Raw genomic sequence first — 20,307 nt, 5'->3', positions numbered from 1 at the left:
CAAAAGTAAGACCTCCAACACAACTACTAGGAAATACAATAGTAAGTTAGAATGAGATGATCTGAGAGATATAAGCTCTCAGTTACAATGCTCTCAAATAAAAATACAAAGGGTAAAACAAAATAATATAAATGATATCTATAGCCTCTTGAGAGAAAAATAAAAACATAAGCACTTCTGAGAAAATAATTCTTGTAAGCTTTAATCACTTCATTTCTATCCATTAGCTTTTTTAGTGCATCATTGGGATGATATTTATAGGTTTCTCTCGTGTTTTGAAGAATATGGTCATTGGAGAAAAAGAGCTTGCAAAAACTAGTCGTTAAAACACGTTAGTGAAGGAAAAGGTCAATAATTTTACCAAACCAATCAACAATTTTTTTTGAAAAATTTGAAGCACATAACGGCTTTGGGTAAATAATCGACTCTTTTATAAAGAGTTCGACTTCTTTGACAAACGGTCGACAATTTGAAGCAACAAGTTGATAGATTTGAGAGAAAGTCGACATTATACATTCAAAGTCAACAAAATTTAAACTTACAAACAATCAACCAAGAGTATAAAAAGTTTGTGTCGATAGTTTTAAGGACTGGCGACTATTTTTAACCAAAGGCTATAAACAGTCGATTGTTTTCACAAGAAAGACGACAATTTTGTTCATATGTTCAGCCCAAATGACTAAGGCATAAAACGGTCGACAATTTTCCCAATATGGCCGACAGATTTGTCTTATACTTTTAAAAGATGTGTATGATTTTAAAAGAATTCTTAACACATCTAATACAAAAAATCATTTGATTTCAAAATCATATTTCTTAAATGAAAAGATGATTTCTAATATTAAGAGATTGACACTAAGAATTTTATAAGAATTGACAAAATATTTGGAACAACTAACATTCTTAGGCAATAAATGGATTTTACATTTTTTATTTTTAGGAATATATACTTTATTTTCATTATGAACACGTAGATAACATTAAAATATTATTCATCATAATTTGTTTTTCATTATCAGAGTATTTTTCATCAAAGAAATTCAACATGGTGATTATCATCAATAAGTAATCATTAGATTCTTCATCATTAAAATAATATCAAAAACAAAATAATTTTGACACATTTCATACAATAATTCTTTTGATTTCAAAATAATTTTTCTTTGATGCTATAATGTTATTTTTCAAGTCCCGGTTGCTTGGGTTGTCTATTCTTATCTATCCACTGCTCCAAATTCTCTTTCTGAGTTGTAGCTTGTTTAATTTCATCCCACAGACTTACTTGCAACCATATCTGCATTACAACCGTTGTCTTATCATACGGTTTAGCCTTGAGGGTCAATTCTGCAAATTTCTCAGCCAACTCTTGTAAACGGACAACCTGACAAGCTCCCAACATAAAACTCTTCTGACTTAGTGCATCTGCCGCCACATTTTCTCGCGCATGTCGATATTGGATGGCACATTCATAATCTTTTAGAAGTTCCATCCACCGACGTTGACGAAGATTTAAATCCGGTTAGGAGAACATATATTATAAACTCTAATGATCCACATATATAACAAATTTCTCTCCATATAGATAAAGTCGCTACAGTTTTAGGGTATGTATCATAGTTGTTAATTCCAAATCATGCATTGGGTAATTCTTTTCATGAAGGGATAGTTATCGAGACCCGTATGCAATTACTGTCTCGTATTGCATCAGCACGCATCCTAATCCTATTCTTGAGGCATCTGTGTATACCTTGTATCTTCTGGAACCTTGAAGTATCCCTAGAATCGGTGTTGTTATCAGTCTGAACTTAAGTTCTTGAAAGTTCTTTTCACAACACTCATCCCAAACAAAGTTAACCTCTTTCCGGGTTAATTGAGTCAGTGGAGCACCAATGCTTGAGAATTTCTCGATGAACTTGTGATAATATCCTAACAATCCAAAGAAACTTCTTACTTCAGAAACAGTAGTGGGTGGCAACCACTCTTTTACTGTCTTTACCTTTGCAGGGTCAACTGATATGCATTTACCCCGAGATTATATGCCCCAAAAAGGTAACTTCCTTCAACCAAAAGTCACACTTACTAAATTTCGCATACAATTTATGGTCCCTTAGTGTGGATAGGATAATTCTCAAATGTTCCTGATGGGCCTTCTCGCTCGGAGAGTATATCAATATATCATCAATAAACACAATAATAAATTTGTCTAATTATGGTCGGAACATCTGGTTCATCAAATCCATAAATGTCACCAGCTCATTGGTCAAACCAAACGGCATCACTAAATATTCATAGTGATAGTATCGTGACCGGAACGCCGTCTTAGGAACATCCTCCTCTTTTATCTTCAATTGGTAATACCTTGACTGTAAGTCAATCTTAGAGAATACTCGAGTCCCTTGCAATTGGTCAAACAAATCATCTATCTTGGGTAATAGATACTTGTTCTTAATGGTCACTTTTTTTATAGCATGATAATCAATACACATCCTTAAATTCCATCCTTTTTGCGCACAAATAACACAAGCGCCCCAAGGCAACACACCCAGCATTTCACAAGGTGGTATTAGGCACACCCCGCTCTAATATCATCGGTCAGCTGGGAGCAGTTTAAGGAAGCTTTTAACAATAAGTACTACCCACACAACTGGTAACTGCTAAAGTACATTCCGACATACATGCTGATAGAGGCCGATAAGACAGAACAGTTCATTCAGGGATTGTGGCCCGAGGTGCATTGGGGAATGAGATATATGGAGGCTAGTTCATTCCGAGAGGCGATAGCCAAAGCTGTGAACATTGAGAAGAAGTTGATGAATTATGGGAAAATCACCTAGGTTAAGGAATTGACATGTAAGGGCCAAAAGAAGACTGTGTCAAAGCAAGGATATCGGTTCATCCATCTAGAGGCAAATAAATTCAAGGAGTTGAAAGCATGCCCCCTAATGTCACCAACCTCACTAGTGGAATCTCTCGTGCAATGCTTTTAGAGCTGTAAAGGGTTGTCATTACTGTGGTGAGGTGGGACATCTTATAAGAATTGCCCAAGGAGAGCGGAAATGACTGCGGCCAAGTCTATTTCACCAATCAAGGGAAGCCAGAGGAGACTAGTGGTGTGTTTTAATTGCAACACGCTAAGGCATATTGCTTCCTGGTGCCCGTAGCATGGAAGGGTCAAACAGATGAAACCGACTGGAGAGAAGGTAACTGTGGCAGCCGGAAGAATGTTTAACTTGGCAAAGACCGATGCAGCGGCGGACCCGCGAGTAATTGAAGGTACACTCCTTGTCCAAGATACCTATATGCATGCACTAGTAGACTTAAGAGCTACGTACTCTTTTATATCATATGTCGTAGTAGATTGTGCGAATCTAAGTACTGAGGAGTCGTGTGTGCCTAAGAGCATACAAACTCCAATGGGGACTTGGTCTTATTCACATCGGGTAGTGCCAAAGTGCCCAGTTACAATAGAAGAAACTATATTCCCGATAGATTTGAATTTATTGGAGGTTCGGGACTTCGATATCATACTGGGTATGGACTTCTTGTTCTGGTATCAAGCTCAGTTGAACTCTGGGAAGTGGGTGGCTAAGTTGATAGGGCCTGACGGACAGGCTGTGAAATTTGTGGGAGTTCAAGTAGGGAAACCTTTAAAGATTATATATGCTTTGGGAGTTAGGAAATGTTTAAATAAGGGAGCTTTGGGATATGTAGTGCAAGTGGTGGCCAGTGAGAAGCCACAAAAGAAGGTGGAGGCCGTGGAAGTTGTAAAAGAATACCCATATGTGTTTTCAGAGGATTTATCGAGTTTCCTCCAGATAGAGAAATCGAATTTACCATTGATTTGATTCTTGAAACCCAATCAAACCCTATATCTATTCTGGCCTATAGAATGGCCCCAATTGAGCTACAAGAACTCAAAATACAATTACAAGACTTGCCGGACAAAGGTTTTATTTGCCCTAGTGTGTCGCCTTGGGGTGTGCTTGTGTTATTTGTGTGCAAAAAGGATGAAAGTTTAAGGATGCGTATTGATTATCATGTTATAAACAAGTTGACCATTAAGGACAAGTATCTGTTACCCAGGATAGAAGTTTTGTTTGACTAATTGTAAGGGGCTCAAATATTCTCTAAGATTGACTTGCAGTCAGGGTATTACCAATTGAAGATAAAAAGAGGAGGATGTTCCTAAGACAGTGTTCTGGTCATGGTATGACCACTATGAATATCTAGTGATGCCGTTTGGTTTGACCAATGTACAGGCAACATTTATGGATTTGATAAACTGGATGTTCCAACCGTACTTAAACAAATTTATCATTGTGTTTATTGATGATGTATTGATATACTCTCTGACCGAGAAAGCCTATCAGAAATATTTGAGAATTACCCTGTCCACACTAAGGGACCATAAGTTGTATGTAGAATTTAGTAAGTGTGACTTTTGGTTGAAGGAAGTTGGCTTTTTGGGCCATATAATCTCGGGGCAAGGCATATTAGTGAACCCTGCAAAGGTAAAGGCAGTAAAAGAGTGGCCACAACCCACTACTGTTCCTGAACCAAGAAGCTTCCTTTGATTGGCAAGGTATTATCACAAGTTCATCAAGAAATTCTCAAGCATTGCCGCTCCATTGACTCAATTAACCCGAAAAGGGGTCAAGTTTGTTTGAGATGAGTATTGTGAAAAGAGCTTTTGAGAACTCAAGTTTAGATTGACAATAGTACCAATTCTGGGATACTTCAAGGTTCCAGGGGATATAAGGTATACACAAATGCCTCAAGAATATGATTAGGATGTGTGCTAATGCAACACAAGACGGTAATTGCATACGGGTCTGGACAACTATGCCCTCATGAAAATAATTGCTCAGTGCATGATTTGGAATTATCAGTTATGGTACATGCCCTGAAACTGTGGTGACATTATCTATATGGAGAGAAATTTTTTATATATGTGGATCATCAGAGTTTAAAGTATATCTTCTCGCAACAAGATTTAAATTTTTGTCAGCGTCAGTGGATGGAACTTCTAAAGGATAATGATTGTACCATCCAATACCAACCTGGGCGAGAAAATATGGTGGTAGATACGCTAAGTCAAAAGAGTTTTATGTTGGGAGCTTGTCAAGTTGTCCGTTTACAAGTTCCAACTAAGGAATTTACAGGATTAACCTTCAAGGCAGAACCGTATAATAAGAAAACGGCTATAGCGCAGATACGATTGCAAGTCTATGGGATGAAATTAAACAAGCTACAACTTAGTAAAGATATTTGGAATAGTGTGTAATACCCGGTATTACATGATGCTGGAAAATATAGGATTTTCAGTGATTTTGAAGGGCCTAGGGTGGTCCGGAGAGCCCAAAAGTGGGTTTCAAGAAATTAATTAATAAAATTATCGAATTAACGACAGGGAATGCCTCGGAACTTGGATGTCTAGGGAAGAGGGCATGAGATTGGTGAGCGTCTCGAGGTGAGGCTAATGACGTTAGAAGCAGTTCGACCAAGAATAATTTTTGGAATAATTTATGTATAAACCCGAATGGGTACCGATACCGAATGGTCGTAGAGGGCCTCTGAGAAGTTGAGGGGACACTAGGGGTGGTCCGATTTTGCGAGTGAAGCAACCCTGAAGTGTTTTTAGGTGGAGAAAATGTCACGTACAGGCGTAGGGATGAAATTGGCTTTATTGAGCAATTGCCGATTATTAATTTTTGAGAAATTAAGCTATTGTGTGGTTTAGGGGTATTTAATTTAAAGCATTAGAGGGTCCAAGTGCAAATAAAAATTCCCCAAGTGAGATTATGAGAATATAGAAGGGGTTAAATGTGTAATTAGTATATATATATATATATGCGCGAGAGGGCTTGCTACCCAAGTTTTCTACAATGCACCCCACTCTGAAATTTGAAAGCAGAGAAAGAGAGAAAGGAGAGCTCGTGAGAGCAGAGAAAGAGAGATCAGGAGATTGAGTGGGAGCAAGATCGCAGCTGGCCAACAATGGCTTAAAGCAACAGCGGCAACTTAAAGAAGCCGCAGAAGCGGCCATGGCCGATTGAAACAGTAGCAGGTAAAGCAGGAACAACTGCGGTAGCTCGCATGGAGGCGCATGACGATGGCAGGGGTGGGAGGCGACGTTAGAAGCGGCCTTAACCGATGACCGGAGGTGTTGTGTGTGGCGGCAGTGGTCGCGCACAGGCTGGTTACACGCGGGAGGCTGGCTGGGTTGCTGCTCGCGGCGGTTGGCAGCCAAAAGTGATGGTCAGGGGCGGTCGATGGCCAGCGAAGGCCCTGGCGGTGGTGTCTAGCAGCTATGGCTGGCGGCCGTGCGCAGGTGGCGCACTGTGCGCGTGCGCGAAGGAGGAAGAAGAAGAAAAAAAAGAAAATAAAATAAAATAAAAAGAAATCTAGAAAATAAAAAAAATGGGAGAAAATTCTGAAAATTATTTTGGGGCTCGAGGAGCGTGCTAAAGGCTCGAAAATGGAGATTGGGCGTTAAGTGGCAGCTCAGGAGGCAACGCCAGTATAGGTGATTTCTAAATTTCTCCTCCAGATGGTTAAGGTAAAATAAATTATTTCTTTTCGAGTATTTTCATTATGTGGGATTATGTGAACAGTGTTAGTTGGATTAAACCCTTGGTTGGGGTTGGTTGGAAGTTATTGGTGGGTGGTTTTGTGGTGAATGGCAAAAACATAGACCCTGGTTTAATTTTTGTTGTTAGGTTTTGTGATTGCATCTAGGTTCAACCAAGGAGGCAGTGATCCTAGAAGAGTTCGAAGTTCTGGCTAGCGTTCTCATCCGTGGCAGAGAAGAGGCTTCGAACCAGGTAAGGGATGACCCCAAGGGTGGTGGTCTTGCATGCATTTGTAAATGTTTTTCTTATGAGTTGTATGTAGTGGATAATACTTGCATGATATGAGTTCTAGTGTACCTATGACCATATGGAGGACTAGTGTTGTGGGAAGGGTTGGTTGATGCCTTAACCTATGGAGGTTATGAAGGCATGGAAGACTACCCATTTTTTATTGCATTTTTGAATTATATGCTCTCTCATGCTTCATTTACTTATGCATTTGCAGTCTTACTGAGTCTTTATGACTCATGAGATTTTACCTCGTGTTGTAGATGATGCATGTCTAGATGGAAGCAGGGATAATGCCAGGAGGATGATGTGGTGACTAACGTTGTCGCTTGAGTTTGTATGTGGTATATACTCATATATGTATTCATGTGATTGAATGTAAGTGTTGCTGAGCGCTAATGTATATGAGATTGGGAGATTACTTGATGTATAAGGCATTAGTTAGTGGAGCCGAGTTTCGAATCAGGTAAGGATCGAAAAGGTATGTTCCCATAAATTTTCAGTACTCAGCAAAGTTAATGTGCTAGTTTTGTGCCTGGATCACCTTTGGCTTGTTGTGAGGCGAGTTGAAAAAAAGTGAAACTCAATCGAGTTTCAGGTCCCGTTCCGCTGTGCTTCCTTTTATGTTTTGGGACCGATTTCTCGAGTGGAGCAAAGGGAATGACGAAACCTAGTTCCCACCTAGGGCGTTTCCTGTTGAAACATAGTCCAACCCTTTAGTTGTTAGTTTGTCGTGTAATTCAATTGATTATTCATCGATAATGCCTGTAGGTGGGAGCGGGTCGTTACATAGTGGATAGATGAGAATGGACAACCCAAACACTGGGATTTGAATATCATAATGGAATACTTCGAATGAATGGACGAGTGTATGTGTCAGCCTTTGGGAATCTACAATAGGAAATTTTGAACGAGGCACATCAGACACCATATACGGTACACCCTTGAGCCACTAAGATGTTTCATGATCTGTGAGAAGTGTACTGGTGGCCAGGAATGAAGAGAGACGTGGTGGAGTTCATAAGAAAATGTGACATCTTTTAACGGGATAAAGGTCAAGCATAAAAAGCAGTTAGGGAGTTTGCAACCCTTAGAAATTCCCAAATTGAAATGGGAGCATGTAACGACAAACTTTATCATGGGTTTGCCGCCAACTCCAAAGAAGGCTAATGTTATTTGGGTGGTTGTGGATCAACTAACAAAGTCGGTACATTTCTTACCTGTATGGAGTACTATGGGCGCCGAACTATTTGCCCAACTCTACATCCAAGAAGTTGTTCGACTATATGGGGTTTCTGTGAGTATTGTGTCAGATAGAGATAGTCAATTCATGTCAAATTTCAAAAAATCTATGCAAGAAGAACTAGGAACTCAGCCGAATTTCAACACAGCCTATCACCCCAAAACACACGATCAAACTGAGCGTGTTAATCAAATTTTGGAAGACATGCTTAGGGCTTGTGTACGAGACTTTGGGGGTAATTGGGATGAGTATTTGAGTTTGGCCGAGTTTGCCTATAATAATAGTTACCAGGAAAGCATAGGGATGGCACCCTATGAAACATTATATGGGAGACATTGTCGATCACTGATATGTTGGCTTGAAGTAAGGGAGAAATAGCTTGCTCGAATAGATCTTGTAAATACATTTAAACTGCAGCTCATTGATTTTACTTATAAGACTTAATCGGATGCGAGACTCGAGTGTCCCTCCGCTGCTTATGAATCGTAGACCTCAAATTCTTGATGGCTGGAGAGGGCGAAGCCTGGACCCCACCCAGGGCGCCCACATAATTTTATTCCCTTATTCTGTGAGGGTATAATCGGCCTTCGATGAAGACCTTTGATGTAACCTTGGGTTACGGTCACACCTAAGAGTAGGGCCACCACTTGTACCGCATATCCCAGAGTTCCCTTATTTAAACATTTCCTAGCTCCCAAAGTAGACATAATCTTTAAAGGTCGCCCTACTTGAGCTCCCACAAACTTCACAGCCTATTTGTCAAGCCCTATCAACTTAGCCACCCGCTTCATAGTCCAACTGAGCTTGATACTAAAACAAAAAGTTCATGCCAAGTATGATATTGAAGTCCCGAATCTCCAATAAATTCAAATCTACCAAGAATATAGTTTCTTCTATTGTAACTGGGCACTTTGGCACTACCCGATGTGAATAAAACCAGGTCCCCATTGGAGTTTGTATGCTCTTAGGCACGCACGACTCCTTAGTACTTAGATTCGCACAATCTACTATGGCATATGATATAAAAGAGTGCGTAAATCTTGAGTCTACCAATGCATGCATATATGTATCTTGGACAATGAGCATACCTTCGATTACTCGTGGGTCCGTCGCCGTGTTGGTCTTTGTCTGCCACCAGTACCTTTTCTCCAGTTAGCTTCATCTGCTTAGCCCTGCCATGTTGTGGGCATTGAGAAGCGATATGCCCTGGCGCGTTACAATTAAAACACACCACTGGTCTCCTTTAGATTCCCTTGATTGGCGAAGTAGACTTGGTTGCAGTCATTTCTGTTCTCCTTGGGCAATTTCTTATAAGATGCCCTACCTCACCACAGTAATGACAACCCTTCACAACTCTGGCAGCATTGCACGGGAGGTTCCACTAGTGAGGTTGGTAACAGTAGGGCATGCTTTCAACTCCTTGAATTTGTTTGCCCTTGGACGGCTGAATCAATATCCTTTCTTTAACACAGTCTTTTTTTACCCTCACTTGACAATTCCTTAACTAGGGTGATTTTCCCGTAATTCATCAGCTTCTTCTCAATGTTCACAGCTTTGGCCATCGCCTGTTGGAACGAACTAGCCTCCACATAGCTTATTTCCAGACACACCTCAGGGCTGCAATCCCTGAATCAATTATTCTGTTTTATCGACCTCCGTCAGCATGTATGTCGGAATGTACTTTAGCAGCTTTATAAATTCCTCCTCATATTCGGACACAGTTAGGTGAGCCGCCTGCTTTAGTTTCATAAAATCCTATTTTAATTTGATTAATTCTAAAACTATTAATTAAATAGTATAATTAAGAAACCCATGAGATGTGTTTAAATTAAACCAATGAGTTAGGCCCTAAAGTAGCCCAATAGAGTTGGGTCCTATATCTAGTCTAATGGTAACACACTTGGTTTGAACCTGTTTCACAACTAAAGGAGAGACCCAGCCCAATATGATTAGGGTCCAGCCTTAAAACAATTAGGGTTTTGTTATGGCAGGATTAGGGCTTTGTGCTCTATAAATATGTCGCTTCTAAACACTTAAAAGAAAAAGAAGAAGTTTTTTCATGTCTCTCTCTCAAAAATCATCCTAGTTGCTAGCACAACTTGGGACGTTGTGGAAAGGGCCAATCATGTTGACTGACTTAAAGGAGCTCGCGCTTGCATCTCTACGAATTGGAAACGTACAGAATCAAAGGCTGCATGGTCACGATTTCCAACAGTGGTATTAGAGTGTTCAGGTTATCTTGAGCCTTGAACAGTTAGTTTCTGTGAATGTTTTCAAATCTATTATCGTTTCTGCCATGTAACAAATCTGTCACAGTTTCGATTATGTCATCATTTTATTGGATTATTCATGCATCGAAATAGTGTGCAATCGAGGGATATGATAAGATCAGTAATCGGCTTACAATAAGAACTTAAATTCAAACTAATAACAACACCAATTTTGGGGATATCTCAAGGTTTCGGAGGATATAAAGTATACACAGATGCCTCGGGAATAGGATTAGAATGCGTGTTGATGCAACATGAGACGATAATTGCATATGGGTCTTGACAACTATGCCCTCACGAAAAGAATTATCCAATGCATGATTGGAAATTAGCAGTTGTGGTACATGCCCTGAAACTGTGATAACATTATCTATATGGAGAGAAATTTCTTATACATATGGATCATCAGAGTTTAAAGTATATCTTCTCCCAATGGGATTTAAATCTTCGTTAACGTCCATGGTTGAAACTTCTATAGGATTACGACTATACCATCCAATACCGACCTGGGTGAGCAAATATGGTGGCAAATGCGCTAAGTCAGAAGAGTTTTATGTTGGGAGCTTATTAGGTTGTTCGTTTACAAGCTCTGACTGAGGAATTTGTAGAATTAACCCTCAAGGCAGAATTGTATGATAAGACAACGGTTGTAGCGTAGATACAGTTGCAAGTAAGTTTGTGGGATGAAATTAAACAAGTTATAGTTAAATAAGGAAATTTGGAGCAATCGATGGATGAGAATGGACAACCAAAGCAACTGATATTTGAATATCGTAATGGAATACTCCGAATGAATGGACGAGTGTATGTGCAGGCCTTTGGGAAGCTACAACAATTCTGAATGAGGCACATCAGACACCATATATAGTACACCCTAGATCCACCAAGATGTATCATGATCTATGAGAAGCGTACTAATGGCTAGGAATGAAGAGAGATGTGGCAAAGTTCGTAAGAAAATGTGATACCTGTCAGCGAATAAAAGCCAAGCATTAAAAGCTGTCAGGGAGTTTGCAACCCTTGAAAATTCCCAAATAGAAATATGAGCATGTAATAACAGACTTTATCATAGGTTTACCCCGAACTCTAGAGAAGGTTGATGCTATTTGGATGATTGTGGATTGACTAACAAAGTCAGAGCATTTCTTACCTATAAGGAGTACTATGGGTGCCGAACAGCTTACCCAACTCTACATCCAGAAAATTGTTTGATTACATGAAGTGAAGAAATATTTCCCACAAAAGATTTTATATTGAAAGAACATTTAGGACTTTTATCATTTGACATCAATAAAATATATAAAGACTTTGAATAGCAATATTTCAAAACCATTTTAGATATTTTACAAATAAATGGATTTTTCATTTTTTCACTTTCAGGAATATATACTTTATTTTCATTATGAACATGTAGATAATATGAAAATATTTTGTATCATAAATATTTTTTACATTATTAGAGTATTTTTCATCAAAGAAATTCAACATGGTGATTATCATCAATAAGTAATCATGAAATTCATCATTAAAATAATATCAAAAGCAAAATAATTTTGACACATTTCATATAATAATTCATTTGATTTCAAAATAATTTTTCTTGGAATTACCGCCCTTACGGGGTCCCCCGTCACTCGTGCCTTCAATTTCGACAGATGAAATAAATCGCAAGTAACAGCTTTGTCTCATTGCGCAGAACAAGAAATCGAACCCATAATCTATTGGTACGAATCCTAACTTATCGTGGCCTGATAGCATGCATATTTATGCTATATTTTGGCATTTCACCTCAGTCTTATTACGCCATTTGAAGTAATTTTTGCTGATCTTTCATTGTTTCTATTTTATTATACTTCAAATCATCCTTACACTAGTTTCTATCTTACTTCTATGGATCCAAGCTTGCTTAGCTTTAGGGAATATTGGATGGGTTAGAGAAGCAGCTGGAAAAGACTTGAAGTAGCTCATTTCAGACTTCATGAGGGTAGGCCGGCTTTGGGCAATTGTGGGACTCATCTAAAGGAGCTTGAGCTCACTTTCAAGGAGCAGATTTGGGCTGCTCGATTTTGCTGTTTTGGGCTCACTTATTTCTTTGCTTTTCTGTTGGGCTAGGCCCAACCCTAGCCTTCTTAGCTCTTCCTTTCTTAGCCATGTATTTAAGGCCTCTTAGCACTTATTTCCAGGGATGGGAGGGAGGAGAGAAGGAGAAGAGATTCTGGTCGTTTTTATTGTTTTTAGCATTTTCTGTTTTTCTTTATTTTTTTGTCTCCATTTTGTCTTCCTTGCTGTAATGAAAGGCTAGAGCTATTGTAACTGGTTGTGTATCTTAAACCCATGTGGAATCTAAGTCCTGGATGAGCTACAAAAACCTGGTTTGTTGTTTGTTTCTTATTCATTTCCATTTGGTTTAGTTTGAGCAGATTTGTGAATGCATGGAGTTCATGGCAGGTTTGTGTGAATTTGCATGGATTCATTTTCTGTTAAATGCTTAAGAGAGCAGAATATTGTAGCCGGTTGGTATAACATCTCGGAAGTGAATATAATGTGCTTGAATGGTTGTTCTTGCATAGCTCCGAATAGGTTGAATAGAGAGTGAATGGTTGCATTTTGTTTATAAGAGATTTCTGTATTCATTTTGTTATTCCAATCATTCTAATCCTTGGACGGTTGTTGGGGATACTTTAAGTTTGATATCCGGAGATTAAAACATCTAACAAGCCAAGATTTATAGGTTGGACAAGGAAGATTTCACATAGGGGACAAATACACAGCCGGTTGCATTTCATTTACTGATTTTCATCTATCATTGTTTTTCTGTTTTGTCACTTAGTTTTCTGTCAAACCCCCCCCCCCCCTTAAACAAACTGTTGTTTATATTGGTTCTCCTTGTTAGTAGAAGAAGGTGAGGCTCCTTGTGAGCGACGACCTAGGGTGCACTTTGCTGCAAACTAGAGAAGAGATATCTAATTCTGGAATGGTTCGACAGCCGCTCGCCATGGCCCAACCAATTGACCTGTGTCGTGGGAGCTTTAAAATAATTTTTCTTTGATGCTATAATATTATTTTTCAAGAAATATTTCTCACATAATTTTATATTGAAAAAACATTTAGGACTTTTATCATTTGGTATCAATAAAATATATAAATATATAAAGACTTTGAATAGCAATATTTCGAAACCATTTTAGATATTTTATAAATTAATTTCACTAATCATTTTCAAATTCTAAAAAGAGTGACCAAATACTAAAAGACTAATAAGTGTTTTGGCTCCACAAAGAAAGAGACAAAAAAAAGAAAATGAAAAAACATCGTAAGAAAGAAACATAGAAGAGCAGTGTTCCCAAACTGAACTCATTTTCACATTCAAAATATTTAGACTGCGTTCTCTTTACTTTTCAATTTTCAGTTTTAAATTTTGAATTCATTTTTAATTTTCTATTTTAATAATCTATTTTTATAAAATTGAAAACGCGTTCTCTTTGTCATTTTGACAAATTATTTTTCAAAACAGAAAATTAGAAAACGCATTCTCTCTGAAATTTTAAAAATATTTTTTTAATGATATTTTATTCAATAAATTTGATTATTAAGTAAATTATAAATATTTAATGTTAATATATTATTAAAAAATATATATAAATTTTAAAGTTAATAAATTTTGTAATATTTTTTTCATTACAATAATAAAATATGAATAAATAAATAAATAGATGTATTTTGAGTTTAGAGTTTATTTTGGATGAAAACACTCAAAACAACTTTTTGTTGTTTTGAGTTTTCTTTACAATTTTTTTTTTTTTTTTTTCAAAAAATATATTTTTAAAAACAACAAAGAGAACGCGTTTTCATTATTTTAGAAAATTAAAAACTAAAAATGACTTGAAAACAGTAAAGAGACCGCAACCTTAACTTTTTCATATTAGTTCCACTTTTATTTGCACTTCATCTAAAGGTGGGGAAAGATGCAGAATTAATGGGCTTTACCTTAGGATCAGATTAAAGCAACCATAATCATTTCAACCTCAAATTAGCAGATAATTTCCAGTAATTAGATATAAAATATAAATATAGGGAAGACATAATGCATTAGTTCTAAAACAAGGAAATTCCCTACCTGCTGATATGTATGAAAGCATAATGTAGCAAGGAGAGACATAATATAAATTTATCACATTACTATTTTGAATTTACTGGATGTTTATACAGAAGTTTTTTTTATTTATTTATTTTCTTCTTCTTCCGTAAATAAGAATTATATAGAACAAACAAGAAGCACATGAGTGACTACAAACACAACTGGGGCATACCCCAAGTAGAGAACAGAACTACATCACAAGCCAATGCAAGGCAAAAATAAGGATAGAAAACACCATCTCAAACACACGAGGCAGGAAAGAGTCATATAAGACAAAATACATGAAAATAACAGAACCATGGAAAGTTGCACCATCGAAGCTACAAAGAAAATACGACGAGACTTCCCAGGCACAACACACCATGGAGAGAGAACATGACCAAAGGCATAAAGATGGGAGAGAAGATCAAGCACCCGGACATGAGCGAAAACAAGAATGAGGAAGCCGCCAGAAATGAACCAGGGCAATGCTCTGAAGGGACTGAGAAAATTGCATGGAGGCCAGCCTCACCCAAACCGCTTGCTGGATCTAGTACGCAAGCTGACCCAGAGGCCGCTCACTATCTCAAAAGCAACGGTTGTTACACTTGCGCCATATAAAGTAAACCCCCGCCTGAAAAGTAAGCCGGTGTGCCACCATCCACGGGAATCTACCGCGCAACTGATGAGTTTCCTAGGAAACACCTCGCTCCCAACTCATCCAAGGCCAAGCAAACTTCACATGGCATCTAAGCTGCTGTAAAACCTGTATAGAATAAACACAGCTAAAAGATAAGTGGCTATGGCGCTCCATCGCACACCTGCACAAGAAACACCTGTTAGAAAACGCTAGATATAAGTTTAACTGATCCAGAATAGAAAGACGCTCCTTAATGGTAAGCCAAAAGATAAAAACATAGGATGGGACCCCGGAGGAGTGCCAGAATAACCGAAACCAAGGGACTCGAGCTCTCCTGCCTCTTAAAACACTCATAGTAGAGCGGGTTGAGAAACAACCATTAGGAGCAGGGACCCACCAAAGGAGGTTAGGGGAAAGGGACCGAGGGGGACTTGGCAAAGTCTCCAAAATTAGCTGGGCTTCCCTTGAAAAAACTGCATGGGGCCACAACCAGTCACCTTGAGAGATAATGGAGGAAAACCTAGCTGTAGAAGGGAGATCCGTCCTCCTAGGTAGGCCACGGGAGAAGTAATCCACCGGCACACCAAAGGGGTGCCATTGGTCATGCCAGAGAAAAACACGATGCCCATTACCAATTTTCCACCTGAGAAGCGGACGAACAATGCCTCTAAGGTTAAGGATCCTACGCCAGTAAAACGGACAAGAGTAAAGAGGAGTAAGAAGCCACAAGCAAGAATCCTTAATATGGTACGAGTGAATCCATCAAATCCAAAGGGATTCGGAAGAAGCCTGCATGAGGCGCCAGATCAATTTGGCGGCAAGAGCTAGATTCCATATATAGAGGGGATGCAAACCAAGGCCTCCCTGGTCTTTTGGGAAGCAAATTTCAGACCAGACAACCTTAGTTTTATGGGGAGACAGATCCAAACCATCCCACAAGAAAGCACGTATGACTTTCTCAACTTCTTTATGAACTTTCTTGAGGAGCACAAAAATCGACACCCAATAAACATAAATGGTAGATAAGACCGATTGGGGAGAAAGAAGTATTCACAATGTTCTTTTAGTGACATGTTGGATTTTGGCGTTCTTTCCTTGGTTGTTGATTGTGAATATAATGTTTGTGTCCTCTGACACTTTTGTGCTTAATGTTAATGCAGGGCAGGCAGAGAAACTCACTATTGGCAGTAACCAACCAGTTGATGTTGTGGCTTTGGATTGACCAATTGTAGATTGGTTGTAACTCGCTTTTGTCGGTGGCGAGTTATAGTGTCACTTGCTACTCCAAGTAGCGAGATTGGAATAAAAAAGGACAAATAAAAAACCTATCTTGCTACTAAGAAAAGCATGTCGTAAAAAAACTCACTTTTCCTGGCAGTTTGCCACGTTGGCCCCATTTCCAACGTGGACCGCCCCGGTGGAAGATTTGTAATAGTTTGCTAAATTGTATGAAACTTGTAGTATTTTGCAACTACGGGTAGCTACACCTTTTTCACTTAAGCACAAGGTCACGGGGCGATTTAACTTTCTGTTTTGGTATAGTATGCAGGAAGTCATCCCCACTGCGCTGCATATGAGTACAAGTACAGTAACTAATGTTTAATTCAGTCAACTCCACCCATTTTGCAGTTTGAACTGGAGCTTATATGTTCACCTATGAACTACACCTATAAAATGTATTGAATCCAATATCATTTTACAAATCACAGTATATAGTAATCTTATATGCAACAATTAATGGTACAATTTATGTATTGTATGTCGCCTGTGGCTACAGTATCTGGTATTCAAATGCTAGCCTATCCACTCCAACAAGATCCTAATAGTGTGACCAAAGATGGGCTATTTATGAAATTTGAGTACAAAGGTCAATACGTATTCATACTGTTTACGAATCCACTTTAACATTTTATGGTAGGCAAAGCATGTTCAAATTTCTAATATTGATCTGAAACTTGTTGAAATCCAAAATTTGAAAAATGAAGTGCCCATAAGGAGTGATGTAAACAATATTTTTTTAGTTATATTCACACAAACATAGCTACCATACATACACGCAACAACATCTTGTAAACAAGTTTAGAAGCTTACCTGATTCTTTTGATATTTTCTCTGCACTGCACATGATCTTCTTCAGTTAAATTGAGACTCCAATTCACCTTGAGAAGAAATAGGAAATAAGTTTATCTCGTCAATGGATGCAGTGGATATTATCCCAACAGTAGAGTCCAATACCCTTACTGCTCAAATATTCCTTCATATTAGATAAATAAGGGAGTCTAACCAGCATTTAAACCCAAGGAGCATCATTGCATAAACACAGATCAATATTCACCATTTCATCTAATCTGCATTCGCATCTTCATTGTTGACTTGCATGAAAATCCGTTTGTTTGGGTGTAAAATGTTCTCTGTGAAAACATTTAACTTTTTTTCGGTGTTTGGTTGACAAAAAAGGACCAAATGATGTAAAATGACTTGCCAATTCAAAATCCACAAGTCATTTTTCACCAAAGCTAATAAAATAATTTTTTCTTTCATTAAAACATCTCTACACATTTGTATATGCGTGTATCATAAATAAATACATATATACATACACATGCAGCTGCACATAAATATACATACACATGTACACGCAGATGTATATACATACATACATGTATACATAAAGGCATAACGCATAAATATGCCCTCAAACTTTTTCCTTATAGCCATTTGGTCCCCTCAACTTCAAAGTGGACTTAAAACTTTCAATTTTGCTACAATTACACATTTTATCTCTCAAATGAGTGCACGTGAGATACACGCATTGTCTGTGGGTCGCCGGCCAGGGAGGCTAATGGCTAGTGGGTCGATCGGCCAAGCTGAGAGATGGAATGGGTAGGTGGGTCCATCGGCCAAGGTGAGAGCGATGATAGGTGGGTCGGCCGGTAGCGTAAGGAAGAAGGAAACAGAGGTCGGAGGTGGGAGGACAATGACTGACTGACGAAGCTTTCTCAAGCCAACGACCAACAGAGGTTCCTCTTCTGTGTGTTGATAACTGACCTTTCCCTCATTCCTTATGTCGTTGGCTGACCCAACCATTACCGCTCTCGCCTTGGCCGACCAACCCACAGAGCCATCGTGCCTCTCGGCATGGCCGATCAACCCACCAGCTATTGGCCTCCCTAGCCAACGACCCACCTCCCCCCTCTCTCGCCAGCAACCCACAGACAACATGTATCTCACGCATGCTCATTTGAGAGATAGGTGTGTGATTGTAGCAAAATTGAAAGTTTAGGGGCATGATAAGCTCACTTTGAAGTTAAGGGGGCCAAATGGCTATAAAGTAAAAGTTTGAGGGCATATTTATGCCTTATGCCTATACATAAACTTGCGTGCACGCACACAAATATACATACACATGCACACACAAATATACATCCATTCACAAATATATATATGCACACACATGTGCATACATACATACACGCACATATAAATATGTTATATGCACATACAACTAATTTTTGGAACACACTTTACCATGCAAACCAAACACCAGAAAATAAAATAAAGAGTCTTTTTTGTGTAAAACATTTTACATCAAAAACATTTTCCAATGTAAAATGTTTTATGTCGAAACAAACAGAACCTAAATGAAAATTTTCAGCACCAGGTTTTGTAGGAAAAAGAAATTATGAAGTATAGAGAATAAGAATAGAGGAAGAAGAGTAGTAGGAATAATTATTTCTCATCAATAATTTGTCATGTTTAAATAGGTCCTCTAAGTCTAGTATATTGTCAATTGAGTTATTATTTCATAAGTTTTATAGTTCAATTAACATATATAATTTACTTTTTCTTAGTGTGCTTAGAAATGTATTTGAAGCAGTTCACATAATCACAAATAATATCAGAAATGTATTTAAGAAATTGCCAGTAGCCCAACTAATATCAGAACATATCTCTTGGTTCACATGATCCATATCATGAGTGCTATCCAGAAAAGTACAACTCTTTGTTTATCCTTGTTTCTAGAAAGGGCACGAGGCCTAGTGTGGTGGTGTGTGTATTGTCAATTTCATTATCAATCAAGTTGTAATTCATTAAATCTTTAGAATTCAACAGAACAAGGTGTTCTTCTAAAAGCATTTAGAAATGTGTTTGAAATGGATCAAGTCATGGCACAAGCCAAGGACAAGCAGCATCACTTTTCAGGCAAAATTGAAGAAATCCCAAAAAGGCAAACTTGACATCACACCAATAATTGGCTTATAACTTATTATTCTGATGTCCAACAAAATTAATTCTTGCGCCATTGGACACAGTCTGCACAACTTAAATGTCATGAAGATTTCCAAATATATGTTCCAAGAGTCAACACTAGGATTGAAATTGTAAAGGTGCAGTGTGACAAACTGGAGCATGGAATAGAGGCCTAGGAGAATCAAGCCCACAATAATTTCCGCTCACCCTTCATTCAAAGGAGATAGAATCCAGAGGATTTCCAGATCCTTACAAGGTAGTAATACTAATCCAACAAGTTCACCTTACAAGGTATAATCCTAATCCTAATCCTAGTCCATACAAGAACAGTTTGGAACGGTATATTATATTGGCCTTCAACTCAAAAATCTCCAAACAAGTGATTCATTCAAATAATAGTTCAAGGTCTATGTTAGAATTCAAAATGTGACAAAAAGATCACAAAGAATCAGCATGGCGCAGTCTAATACAGGAACAGTGAAAATGATTCCACAAAAACTTACAAATAGGCTATGAGTCAGTTGCCACCATGGTTTCTCATTTATGGTACAGCCATCAAATATTAAGTCCTTTTCTTGCTTCCACTATTCTAAGTTCATATTTTGCATCTGCTCGTATCTTATAAGTAATAAAGTAATCTGTGAAATTTAAGTTCTTAAAAATTTTCAGTATTAATGTATGTTATACAACAAAAGAATTACATAAAAAATATTCGGAAAGAAATTGAAGGTATGCCAGAAAGGAGAGAATTAAAAGAGAATTCTTAAAAATAAAAGTAGAATTTATTGACAAGAATGATATACCGTATACCTGCAAATCCAGTCAGAAAAGATGCCACGTGAAGAGTGCAGATAAAAGTGAACAGAGATGCACGTATTGCAACTTCTTGCAATTTTCCAATGTGTATAATAAGTCTACACTTTTTC

At 38.1% G+C, this 20,307-nt stretch overlaps 1 protein-coding gene across 15 annotated transcripts in view; it reads right to left on the bottom strand.

Annotated features, from left to right (window-relative positions):
- LOC127794267 (transcription initiation factor TFIID subunit 12b-like) overlaps positions 1 to 20,307 on the bottom strand; it is an 89,018-nt gene that overhangs the window by 17,126 nt on the left and 51,585 nt on the right. The window contains exons 10-12 of one of the 15 annotated variants that reach the window (XM_052325231.1): positions 20,192 to 20,295; positions 17,222 to 17,289; positions 14,514 to 15,311 (exon numbers count right to left, since the gene is read on the bottom strand). The gene's annotated coding sequence lies outside the window, so the exon portion shown is untranslated. Of the gene's footprint in view, positions 1 to 14,471; positions 20,296 to 20,307 lie in introns of those variants that run through there. The other 14 variants (XM_052325227.1, XM_052325233.1, XM_052325229.1 and 11 more) reach the window with 14 other exon arrangements.

The sequence above is a fragment of the Diospyros lotus genome, chromosome 2, assembly GCF_014633365.1.
Source record: "Diospyros lotus cultivar Yz01 chromosome 2, ASM1463336v1, whole genome shotgun sequence".
Classification (NCBI taxonomy): domain Eukaryota; kingdom Viridiplantae; phylum Streptophyta; class Magnoliopsida; order Ericales; family Ebenaceae; genus Diospyros; species Diospyros lotus.
The sequence above is the reverse complement of the archived record's forward strand: the minus strand, read 5'-3'. Positions and strand labels throughout refer to the sequence as shown.